Below are 13,952 nucleotides of genomic sequence, written 5' to 3'. Positions count from 1 at the left end.
AGCTAAAACTTAAGGAGAGCATAGCCATAGTCGGTAGGAAATGTGAGGTTGGAAAAATGAACAATCCCGGACTTGTGGAATACCCTGTGTTAAACTGTACCCAGAAACTAATAACTCAAGGCTCAGGGAACATAAGAAAGGAGATGCAAGATGAAAGAAATGTACTAGTATAAGACAGAAAACAGAAATCTCTTGGTCCCGTGAAATTTGCACATTATTTTCATCTTATTTTATGCAAATCCAGGTGATACTCCTGACATTGAGAGAAATGCTCAGTTAGTCAGCTCAAGTTGCCATAAAAAAACACCACAGATGGGGTGGCTTAAACAACAGAAATTTACTTTCTCACAGCTCCTGAGGCTAAAAGTTCCAGACCCAGCTCTGGCAGATCAGATCCTGGTAAACCTTCTCTTCATGGCTTGCAGTGGGCATCATTTTGTTGTGTCCCACATCTGATGTGGAGTGGGTGGAGCAAGTGAGCTCTTGTGTCTCTTATATAGACACTAATCCTACCAAATCAAGGCCCATATTTATGACCTTTTTAGTCTTAATTACATTCTAAAGGCCATATTTCCAAATAGTCACACTGGGGCTTAGGGCTTCAAATTATGAACTTGAATAGCTGTATACTGTGTACACTTTGGAGAAGGAAATGGCAACCCACTCCAGTATTCTTGCCTGGAGAATCCCAGGGACAGGGGAGCCTGTGGGCTACCGTCTATGGGGTCGCAAAGAGTCAGACAAAACTAAAGCGATTTAGCAGCAGCTGTATACTTTGATACTTACACATTTTCTTCCGGAATTACTCTGTAATTTGAAAGGTGGGTGGACAGGGTTCTAACCGCCACCAAGCACCAAACCTGCCCCCTGTCCAGCTGCCACTAAACTACTAACTAAGACACTAATTAAACTACTTCCAAACATAGGCAGTCACTTCTCAAAATCTGCTTTTTATTTGCAAAGGGAGGATAATAATAATAACAGGCAAATTTGGCCTTGGAATACCAAATGAAGCAGGGCAAAGGCTAATAGAGTTTTGCTAAGAGAACACACTGGTCATAGCAAACACCCTCTTCCAACAACACAAGAGAAGATTCTACACATGGACATCACCAGATGGTCAACACCAAAATCAGATTGATTATATTCTTTGCAGCCAAAGATGGCGAAGCTCTATACAGTCAGCAAAAACAAGACTGGCAGTTGACTGTGGCTCAGATCATGAACCCCTTATTGCCAAATTCAGACTGAAATTGAAGAAAGTAGGGAAAACCACTAGACCATTCAGGTTTGACCTTAATCAAATCCCTTATGATTAAACAGTGGAAGTGACAAATAGATTTAAGGGATTATATCTGATAGACAGAGTGCCTGATGAACTATGGACAGAGGTTCATGACATTGTACAGGAGACAGGGATCAAGACCATCCCCAAGAAAAAGAAATGCAAAAAAGCAAAATGGCTGTTTGAGGAGGCGTTACAAATAGCTGTGAAAAGAAGAGAAGCAAAAAGCAAAGGAGAAAAGGAAAGATATAAGCATCTGAATGCAGAATTCCAAAGAATAGCAAGAAGAGATAAGAAAGACTTCCTCAGTGATCAATGCAAAGAAGTAGAGGAAAACAACAAAATGGGAAAGTCTAGAGATCTCTTCAAGAAAATTAGAGATATCAAGGGAATATTTCATGCAAAGATGGGTTCGATAAAGGACAGAAACGGTACGGTCCTAACAGAAGCAGAAGATATTAAGAAGAGGTGGCAAGAATACACAGAAGAAGTGTACAAAAAAGATCTTTACGACCCAGATAATCACGATGGTGTGATCACTCACCTAGAGCCAGACATCCTGGAATGTGAAGTCAAGTGGGCCTTAGAAAGCATCACTGTGAACAAAGCTAGTGGAAGTAATGGAATTCCAGTTGAGCTATTTCAAATCCTGAAAGATGATGCTGTGAAAGTGCTGCACTCAATATGCCAGCAAATTTGGAAAACCCAGCAGTGGCCACAGGACTGGAAAAGGTCAGTTTTCATTCCAATCCCAAAGAAAAGCAATGCCAAAGAATGCTCAAACTACCTCACAATTGTACTCATCTCACATGCTAGTAAAGTAATGCTCAAAATTCTCTAAGCCAGGCTTCAGCAATACGTGAACCGTGAACTTCCAGATGTTCAAGCTGGTTTTAGAAAAGGCAGAGGAACCAGAGATCAAATTGCCAACATTTGCTGGATCATCGAAAAGGCAAGAGAGTTCAAGAAAAACATCTATTTCTGCTTTATTGACTCTGCCAAAGCCTTTGACTGTGTGGATCACAATTAACTATGGAAAATTCTGAAAGAAATGGGAATACCAGACCACCTGACCTGCCTCTTGAGAAACCTATATGCAGGTCAGGAAGCAACAGTTAGAACTGGACATGGAACAACAGACTGGTTCCAAGTAGGAAAAGGAGTACATCAAGGCTGTATATTGTCACCCTGCTTATTTAACTTCTATGCAGAGTACATCATGAGAAATGCTGGGCTGGAAGAAGCACAAGCTGGATCAAGATTGCTGGGAGAATTATCAATAACCTCAGATATGCAGATGACACCACCCTTATGGAGGAAAGTGAAGAAGAACTAAAGAGCTTCTTGATGAAAGTGAAAGAGGAGAGTGAAAAAGTTGGCTTAAAGCTCAATTCAGAAAACGAAGATCATGGCATCTGGTCCCATCACTTCACGGGAAATAGATGGGGAAACAATGGAAACAGTGGCAGACTATTTTGGGGGGCTCCAAAATCACTGCAGATGGTGACTGCAGCCATGAAATTAAATGACGCTTACTCCTCAGAAGGAAAGTTATGACCAACCTATATAGCATATTGAAAAGCAGAGACATTACTTTGCCAACAAAGGTCCGTCTAGTCAAGGCTATGGCTTTTCCAGTGGTCATGTATGGATGTGAGAGTTGGACTGTGCAGAAGGTTGAGCGCCAAAGAACTGATGCTTTTGAACTGTGGTGTTGGAGAAAACTCTTGAGAGTCCCTTAAACTGCAAGGAGATCCACCCAGTCCATTCTGAAGGAGATCAGCCCTGGGTGTTCATTGGAAGGACTGATGCTAAAGCTGAAACTCTTATACTTTGGCCACCTCATGCGGATAGTTGACTCATTTGAAAAGGCTCTGGTGCTGGGAGGGATTGGGGGCAGGAGGAGAAGGGGACAGCAGAGGATGAGATGGCTGGATGTCATCACCACCTCGATGGACATGAGTTTGAGTAAATTCCGGGGGTTGGTGATGCACATGAAGCCCTGGCGTGCTGTGATTCATGGGGTCCCAAAGAGTCAGACACGATTGAGTGACTGAACTGAACTGAACTGAAGACATAGTAATCATAATTATAATGTATAATTGTTTAACATTAGGATAATTATTTGTCAAAATATAGAGTTAGGATTCTGTGCTCTTTTTACTAACCCCTAGAACACATACTGTGATTTTTTTTAAATAGCTCTCATTAGAGACATTGAAATCTCTTTCTGTCTTTCTCAGAGTTTTGATGAGGTTATTAAGGCAGTTTTAGACATTATTATCAGTGTTATACCCAGAAATGATTCATTCCTTAAGTCCTGGCATACTTGTCAAATACACAATAAGGCATATGTGTTTAAGAAGACTATCAATTTATTAATCACAATAAAAAAGAAGTGTGAAGGGAACCTGGACTCTGCATCAGCTGAATTCTTATGTCAGCAAATCTTCCCTCTCATGTCTCTCTCTTATTTCATTGGGTCATCTTGAGCAATGTCACTGAATTATGAAGCCTAGATTTTTATTTTGATGATATAGCTGTTCAGTAGGTACTTTTGCTCTTTAGGAAAGTGGAAGTGTTAGTCTCTCAGTGTGTCTGACTTCTTATGACCCCATTGACTGTAGCCAGGTTCCTCTGTCCATGGGATTCTCCATCAAGAATACTGGAGTGGGTAGCCATTCCCTACTCCAGGGAATTTTACCAACACATAGATGGAACCTGGGTCTCCTGCATTACAAACAGGTTCTTTGCCATATGAGCCACCAGGGAAGTAGGACTCTCTGTCATCTGCTTAGTGCTGTAGATACACTGACCCATACCCTTTTTCATGATTGAATAGAGGTATCCCATACAATTGGTTAATACTTTTCCTTCAAACATAATGTTCTGTATTTTGTTAGAGCTTGTTTTTCTTAATTATAATTGTAATCCAATTATATCTTTTTGAGATCATAACATATTCACCTTTACTGGTCAAGAACACCCCTCAAATTTCTCAGTCACAAGTTTATAAACAAGCTCTTGAATTTCTTGTCATCACCTAATCTCATCAAATATTTAAATATTTTATTAGTTAATTAATCAGAAGGAATAAGACATTATCTAAGGAGTCTTCAATTTTTCGAGAGAAGACTGAGTACTCACCAGTATATGTTGCCAAGGATGTTAAAATAGTTTTCCCATAACAAATTTGATGTTATTAAAGCAAAAGCAAATTGTGAGTTCATTTAATTCTGTAATTTGAATCTTTCATGACATGTAAAAGTATTAGAGTTACTGTTCAAATTAGGGGTCTCTAGTTTAATCATAATTTAAAAACTGTGTTAAAAGTAATCAGAACATCCTTCTGAAAATAATTGTGCATATATATTAATCATTTAATTAAAACACTGATTAAATAGCTAAAAGTCCCAGATGCTGTAGTAAGCCTTGATATTATCATAGAAAATAAGATGTGGTTTTATCCTTGTCAAGCTCTTATTCTAATGGAATAACAGACAGACCTGACAATAAAGATTAAGTTCTGATTTTGGTTCCTAAACTTAATAAGTTCATATCACCAGTCAACTAGTGACTTCTTTTGTACTACCCTTCAGCTTAGGAAAATAATGCAATGAAAGGAAATGTGAAGGATAGGGAAATGGCTTCCTTTGTGGCTCAGAAGGTAAAGACTCTACCCGCAATGCAAGAGACCCCAGTTTGATCCCTGTATCAGGAAGATCTTCTGCTGAAAGGAATGGCTACCCACTCCAGTATTGTTGCCTGGAGAATTCCATGGACAGAGGGGGCCTGGCGGGATACAGTCCATGGGGTTGCAAAGAGTCAGACATGACTGAGAAACTAACACTTTCACTTTTTTTCACTTCAGCTTAGGAAAATAACACAATGAAATGTGAAGGAGAGCGAAATGGAGTGAGATAATTATGATATGTTCTATGAAATGGGAAGAAACTTTTTTTCACGTAAGATTTTTTTAATGAAAAAATTCAAATGTGCAAAATAAATGATAAAATGAACGCTGGGAAGCCATTATCCAGCTATAATAATTATCATCACTTTTTTCATACATTTATGTTTTATTCAGTTTGCATTGCCATTGCCCATTCATAGTATCATTTAATTCAAAACTATTTCAATAAGTTTCTCCAACACTTTGATGATTAATGATTAATTTATCATGTCGAACAACCTCACTTGATGAGAGTGAAAGAGTAGAGTGAAAAAGTTGGCTTAAACCTCAACATTCAGAAAACAAAGATCATGGCATCTGGTCCCATCACTTCATGGGAAATAGATGGGGAAACAGTGGAAAGAGTTTCAGACTTTATTTTTTGGGGCTCCAAAATCACTGCTGATGGTGACTGCAGCCATGAAATTAAAAGACGCTTACTCCTTGGAAGAAAAGTTATGACCAACCTAGATAGTATATTGAAAAGCAGAGACATTACTTTGCCAACAAAGGTCCATCTAGTCAAGGCTATGGTTTTTCCAGTGGTCATGTGTGGATGTGAGAGTTGGACTGTGATGAAAGCTGAGTGCCGAAGAATTGATGCTTTTAAACTGTGGTGCTGGAGAAGACTCTTGAGTGTCCCTTGGACTGCAAGGAGATCCAACCAGTCCATTCTGAAGGAGATCAGCCCTGGGTGTTCTTTGGAAGGAATGATGCTAAAGCTGAAACTCCACCTCATGCAAATAGTTGACTCATTGGAAAAGACTCTGATGCTGGGAGGGATTAGGGGCAGGAGGCAAAGGGAATGACAGAGGATGAGATGGCTGGATGGCATCACCAACTCGATGGACATGAGTTTGAGTCAACTCTGGGAGATGGTGATGGACAGGGAGGCCTGGCATGCTGCAATTCATGGGGTCACAAAGAGTCAGACACAACTGAGCGACTGAACTGAACTGAACAACCCCACAATACCTACCTTTAAAGTCGCCAATCAACAATATTCAAATTTTCCTGATCATTTAATTTTTTCCAATGGATTAAGAGCAAAATATTGTGTTTGGTAAACAATTTCTTATTGTCTTTAACATGTAATTTATCCTTCTTTCTTATTTGCTTTCTTTCAAAATATTGTTTTGAAGAAACTGCAGTGGGTTCTGTAGTGGTTTTATAATTTCTCACATACTGTTTTTTGCTGATTGTGTTTTTCTCCCACTTACCAGAAAAGAAAAGCAAAACCAAAAACATTTATCTGCTCTGTATCTCCTGAACATTGATAGGCAGCTCCTTAGGTTTGATCTGATTCAAGGAAAGTTTTTTTTTTAAAGATTTGTTTTGTAGAGTAGTGTGTATTTTCATCAAGAGTACATGAGATCTTGTCTTTCCTAATTTTGTGAGATTATAGTGACTACTAGGGTTTTCCCTGGTGGCTCAGCTGGTAAAGAATCCACCTGCAATACAGGAGACCTGGGTTTGATCCCTGGTTAGGATGATCCCCTGGAGAAGGGAAAGGCTACCCACTCCAGAATTCTTGCCTGGAAGATTCCATGGACAGAGAAGTTTGGAGGGCTACAGCCCATGGGATCGCAAAGTCTGTGGACATGACTGAGTCACACACACACACACACACACACACACACACACACAGTATTGAGAACACTTTCCAAGATCTTTTTTCTATTTTCAATAGGTGTTTACAAAATCATGATATTCTTATCCTATCATTTCTCTTTTTATTACCTTGGTTCCTTCTGTAGAGAGGGAATTCCCCTCATTATCTATTTGGTTAACCTGATTTACAATTCCTAAAGGGAAGGCAGGGAGATGTTTGATTCTTTCCCTTTGTTTATCAGTTTTCAGGACAATAGAGACTCTGTAACATCTTCCAAATATGTCTAGAGATTTTTGCTTGTGTTCTTCAGTATCACTTTTGAAAGAAAAGTTTGTAACATATATAATGTTCTTCTATCCATTACTGTTATAATATTATTAGAGTTCAATCTGGCCTCTGTATTATCAATGCACACCTCTTCAGGTTGACATTGAGCATTTTTTACCAAGGCTAGAGTATTTTTGGTGGCTTCCTTGTTTTATGGTATAACATTGTGTCCATGCTCATATTTTCCACTTCCTGCTATGTAACTGAAATTAGCCAAATCTCCAAAAACACAAATTCTTGTGATATGTATAGAATAGAGGCATAGCCTTTGTTCTGGGCTCCTGATGGTTACTGAATTGCTCCCTATTGTTTTTCTTTTTTTTGCCTTTTCAGCAGATAAAGTGAGATAGTATTTCTTGAACAGAAATTGCCTCAGTGACTTATATTGATGATTGTAGTATAGTATTGTGGCATTTTACCTGCTGCTGCTGCTAAGTCACTTCAGTTGTGTCCGACTCTGTGCGACCCCAGAGACGGCAGCCCACCAGGCTCCCCCGTCCCTGGGATTCTCCAGCCAAGAACACTGGAGTGGGTCGCCATTTCCTTCTCTAATGCATGAAAGTGAAAAGTGAAAGTGAAGTCACTCTGTCGTGTCCGACTCTTAGCGACCCCATGGACTGCAGCCTACCAGGCTCCTCCGTCCGTGGGATTCTTCCAGGCGAGAGTACTGGAGTGGGGTGCCATTGTCTTCTCCGGCATTTTACCTAGCTTCCTTTATTCTATATTTAGTCTTCTTTCCTCTTTGGTTAAAGAACTGGTTCATAAAGACTTTAAATAATACCTTAATATTTGTATTAATATTATATACATATAGTAGTTTATGGATAACAGTAACAGAATTATAACCTCAAATATGTTTTTACCGAACATAGCTCAAGTTTTTGAATTCTTTTTCGTACCTAATTTACATTTCCTTATTAGGTTATTACAGTCCATTTACTATGTTTTTAGGTCACTTGATGTAATTTCTTTCTACTTATCTAAGCTATTAACTCAATGCAAATTTCAGTTCACTTGCTCTTATGTCTTTCCATGTTGATTTAAATTTGTTTTGTAATCATGAAAAAAAGCTTACATGATTCTAGCATAAAATCCAAAAGACGAGATCTAGCAGAAAAGTATATACATTGTCCCTGACTCATCCTACACTCTCCTCTCCCACACATATAACAGCATTTTTTTTAATATAAGAGAATACAAACATCTATCTATAACTTTCTTAGACAAGAATTACCAAACTGAATACATTGTCTCCTTTTTGAGTTTTCACATAATTTGTTCCCTGAAGATTTGGTAGTAGTCTGTATCAGTTCAGTTCAGTAATTCAGTCATATCCAACTCTTTGAGACACCATGGACTGAAGCACTGCAGGCTTCCCTGTCCATCACCAACTCCTGGAGCTTACTCAAACTCTTGTCCATAGAGTTGGTGATCCAACCATCTCATCCTCCACTGTCCCGTTCTCCTCCCCCCTTCAATCTTTCCCAGCATAGGGTCTTTTCCAATGAGTCAGTTCTTCACATCAGGTAGCCAAAGTATTGGAGTTTCAGCTTCAACATCAGTCCTTCCAATGAATATTCAGGATTGGTTTCCTTTAGGATTGACTGTTTGGATCTCCTTGCAGTCCAAGGGACTCTCAAGAGTCTTCTCCAACACCACAGTTCAAAACCATCAATTCTTCAGTGCTCAGCTTTCTTTACAGTCCAACTCTCAAATCCATACATGACTACTGGAAAAACTATAGTCTTGACTAGATGGACATTTGTTGGCAAAATGTCTCTTCTTTTTTAACATGCTGTCTAGGTTGGTCATAGCTTTTCTTCCAAGGAGCAAACATCTTAATTTCATGGTTGCAGTCACCATCTGCAGTGATTTTGGAGCCCAAAAATATAAAGTCAGTCACAGTTCCCATTTTTCCCCATCTATTTGCTGTGAAGTGATGGGAGTGGATGCCATGATCTTAGTTTTTTGAATATTGAGTTTTAAGCCAACTCTTTCACTCTCCTCTCACTTTCATCAAGAGGCTCTTTAGTTCCTCTTCGCTCTCTGTCATAGGGTGTCATCTGCTTATCTAAGGTTACCTGGTGGACTACATTCCATCTGGTTGCAAAGAGTAAGACATAACTGAGCAACTAAAACACACTCACACGCATACTTTAGGGAATGTAGAAACAGTCTTCACAGGATGTCTTTGCCTGGAAGGAAACTTTATTTGGCCTGTTCCTAGGACCAAAAAATGACAGCATGTAAGCTTGATGTGCACTAACTTGCACTTCTCTCTTGCTTTCAACTGCAAATTGAACCTTGAAAATTCCACTTAACTTTTTTCTGAGAATGGCTTACTAAGTCACCCAATGAGTATCTTTGAATGATGTACGGGTCTTCTAGCACTCATAGAAGCTGCTTTTTCTACCTTTCACTTTGTCCTGTAAAGAAACTGATACCACAAAGATCTTGATGATCTTCTTGGGCATTTTCTCCACATTCTTATATACCTTGTCACTAGCTTTGTTATTGTTATTGTCTGTGGATATTTCGGTTTTGTTATCTGAGCCATCCAGCCATTTGTGGGAGGATTTGTAGAAACTCAAAACCATCACCATCTCTCCAGGTTACTAAATTCTGTACCAGTGTAGTAGCTGTTAATATAACATAATATAGTTATCATTGATCTGAGGTTATACTGATATGTATATGAATTCCTTTGCAGAAAATAAAACATTATGACCTCATTATAAGAGTTTCAGACATAATTCTTTTCAATATCATAAATAGCTTTCATGCTAATGTTTGCCCAGTCTCATAAGTTATGACAAAGACTTGCAAATTTCAATGTCTCCTTTATTTTTTATAAAAGGAACCATGAAAATGACAAAAAATATTATTTCAATAAGAAAAATATGTTTTAAAATCATTTGCTTTTCATTCAAAAATGCACAGCCGTATGTACTTATGATATATAAATAAGGTTGCTCAGCAAACATAGGAAAAGTTGAAGTGCTTCAAATATGTTTTGTATTCTATTTATAGTTGTTTTAAAAATAGAATATAAGTTTTTTTTTCTTTTTAAAGATCAAAATTATTTATGCTTAAAGTTGCACTATAAATTTTGAAATAAAAAAATTAGAACACATATTTTAGAAACAGTATGAGAAAATATCTTCTTATTTACAGATGATAACTACCTCATCATATAAATCTTAGCATAAATCCATCTCTTATAGTATGCAATTCAATTTATTTTACTGATTGACAAATTGATTTAGTTTGCAGTTATTATATAGTAGGGCTTCCCTCGTAGCTCACTCAGTTGGTAGAATCTGCCTGCAATGCAGGAATCCGCCTGCAATGCAGGAGACCTGGGTTCAGTTTCTGGGTCTGCAAGATCCCCTGGAGAAGGAAATGGCAACTCACTCCATTATTCTTGCCTGGAAAATCCCATGGACAGAGGAGCCTGGCGGGCGACACTCCATGGGGTTGCAAGAGTTGGACATGACTTAGGGACTAAACCACCACTGTATATTATGTAGTATCTAAGAAGCTCCATTGTGTAGGTGACAGGTATGCTAAACACTCAGAGTGTTTTCTGAGTTGTTGTTTTTTTTTTTAACCATTTCACCTCCTTTAAAAGCAATCTTATATGTTTTTCTTCTTTCTTTTCTTCTTGTATTTATCTGTTGAGGTGACATTAGATATAAGTGTTAGAGAAGGGAAATAACACCCTCGTAAAAGCATTATAAGCACTAAATTCAGTACTCCCAAATGAGATGAGTAAGACATTTGCAAGCTACCTTAATAAAAATCAAATGCAGAGGACACCAATCATGTACAATACATGTATAAAATACATATAGTAAAATTGATAACCTGAAAACACTTCAATAACACCTAGAAACCAAGAATCAAATGCAATGCATCATCTTTTAAGGATCAAGAAAATGAGAGGGAGTAAAAAATAAAGTGAATAATCAGATACTATATCTGCCAGTCTTGATAACAGAAAAATTAGAGTATTAAGAGATTCATAGAAACAGACCAGGCAGGCTGGAGCACTATAATTGAGTCTCCCATGTACAATAGCAACGTGTGATTCCCTTAATGCAATAATGGAATAGAAGGGGAAAAAACCCAGAGTAAGACCACGGGGAATTATCAGTTCTGGCCTAAATTCTGAATGGGCTAAAAATAGTTACACTGCATATCTTTAAACAAAAGAAGCTTATCTTTCGGCAAACCTGGTGTTCAAATTTATATATATTCACAGAATATTTTAAGCCAGCAAATACATTTTGTAAAATCCACATTTAGATTAACTTTTAGTAAATCTATAGAACTCACAAAGACAAAAGCAGTATTTGAATATGGTCACCCCCTCCACACACATTTTTTAGACTGACAGTATATTTTTAAAATGACAACAGTAAATAATAGCCAGAGTGAAAAATAATATACTGAAAGTAATGATACAAATATCTGTCAGCATAGTATTTCATAATCATGTACAAAATAATTTAACAATGTAGTCTAAACAAAAACATTTTTAGGCAAACAAAAACAGATTTCTTACTAAAAGACCTTTATGTAGGAATTTCCAAAGTCTGTACTTGGATGGAGGAAATGAAAGCCAGAGGAAGGAATAAAATATACCATAATCAGTTAACAACAACAACAACAGCAAAATTGTAAACATATGAGTAAAACTAAACAAAGTTTGGCTAAAGAAAACAAAAATCAAAATGGTCACTTTTATAGGTAAAATAACATAGAACTAAATGTTGCAAGTTGAATGAGAGTTAACTGAAGTTAAGAATTTCAAATGTTTTACAATTACTCAAGAGAGAGTATAGAAATACATTAGCTATAAACTTTGCTTAATAATATAAACATTTAATAATTTCTAATAATTGGAGTAATTGAAATATAAAATATGATATCCAAAGCACTAAAGGATCAAGAATGATAAACACCAAATGAGGAAGAAATGTAATGAAATATAGGAAAGGATATGGAAAATGCAGAGCAAGTAGCAAGAACCAAAATTGAAATTAGCAAAAATCCAAATATATCAATAGTTACAGGAAGTGCAATGTCTTTAAAGAAATATTTTATAAAGAGTTTTTTAAAATCTATTATTTATATGAAACATACATAAGACATATAAACACAGAAAGCCTGAGAAAATCATATATATATGATATATATTTTATATCACAACATAATATTAATAAACAGCATATAACATTAAATAAAAGAAAGATCAGATAGACTAGGTGTTAAAACTATTACTAAATGTAAAGGTCACTGCAAACATTAAAAAAATATAATTCATTCATAAGAAATAGCCAATTTAAATTTGTCATTACAAAATAACATATCCTTGAGAATATACAAAACCAAAATGAATACAATTACTGAGATTTCTGAAATTCATCAATATTGTGGGAGACTTTAACACCCCTTTTCAAATAACAGATGGATATGCCTCTTGAGCATATAGATGCCTTAAATAACATTAATAATGAACTAAACTTAAGGTCTATGTCTAGGATCCTGAATGTAATAATTCAGTAATCCACATATTCTCAAGAGCACATGGAATTTTAAAATAATTTAACATAGGTGGCCCATAAGACAGGTTTCAAACTTTAAAGAATAATTGTTCTGAGGAGTGTTTTATATGACAACGAGGTGATTAAGATATAAATAAAAATAACTGTTAATTAATAAAAAGATAGTAAATATATCCTCTTGAATAAATCATGGATCAAAGAAGAAATCACAAAGGAAATTAGAAAATACTTAGTTGTAAGTATTAAAGAAAAAGATGCAGAACTCAACTCTCAGGATCCAGGGGAAATAAATTGAGTGACATTTATGGAACTGAATCCTGAAGAAGAAAATCATGAAGTGAATACTTCATTTAAAAATTTGAACAAAGAGAGAATAATCCACAGAATTGTTACAACAGGTAATAGTGTAGAGCAGAAATTAATTAAATGAGATGAACAAAGATGCATCAAAGGAGCTTGAAAAACTCAGTGTTTGAATTGATAAGGCTCATAAATTAAAAACAAAATCCTATGAGAAAATGAGAGTATGTAGAAATAACAGAAATATTATAAATTAAAATGGAGTTAAAACTATAGTTAGAAACTAAGAAATTAAAAGGTAAATGATATTAACTTACTTTAGGAAATTTGTGGAAACATGACAAAATGGACTGTTTCCTAGTAAACCTTAACTGCATAAATCTGGCTTAAGGAGAGTTAATAAGCATCCACATAGCCACAAGTATATTAAAGGAATTGAATCTGTACTTGTATCTACAAAAAGAGGGAGAGAGAGAAAAAAAAATGTGTGTTTTTTTGTTTTTTGTTTTTGCCTCAGATAGTTTTGTAGGTGTTTCACCAAAAATAAAAAATAAAATGGTGTGAATTTCAAAGTATTCTACACAGACAATTGTCTGGTTGGCTCACAGATAGATAAAGAGACCAGTGAAATTAAATAAGCCTACACACAGACTTATTATCTACAAAAAAAAAAAAAAAATGACATAAGAGAGAGGTGCTGTGCCAACTCTTTGTAATCCCATGGACTGTAGCTAGCCCACCAGGCTCCTGTCTCCATGGGAATTCTCTAGGCAAGAATACTGCAGTGGGTAGCCACGCCCTCCTCCAGGGGATCTTCCCAACCAAGAGGTCGAATCCAGATGTCCCACATTGCAGGTGGATTCTTTACTGTCTGAGCCCAAGGGAAGCCCAAGAAGACTGGAGTGT

Source organism: Bos grunniens, chromosome 9, assembly GCF_055505025.1.
Source record: "Bos grunniens cultivar Pamir isolate PY7600 chromosome 9, Bosgru_T2T1.0, whole genome shotgun sequence".
NCBI classification, from domain to species: domain Eukaryota; kingdom Metazoa; phylum Chordata; class Mammalia; order Artiodactyla; family Bovidae; genus Bos; species Bos grunniens.
Note: the sequence above shows the minus strand (reverse complement) of the source record.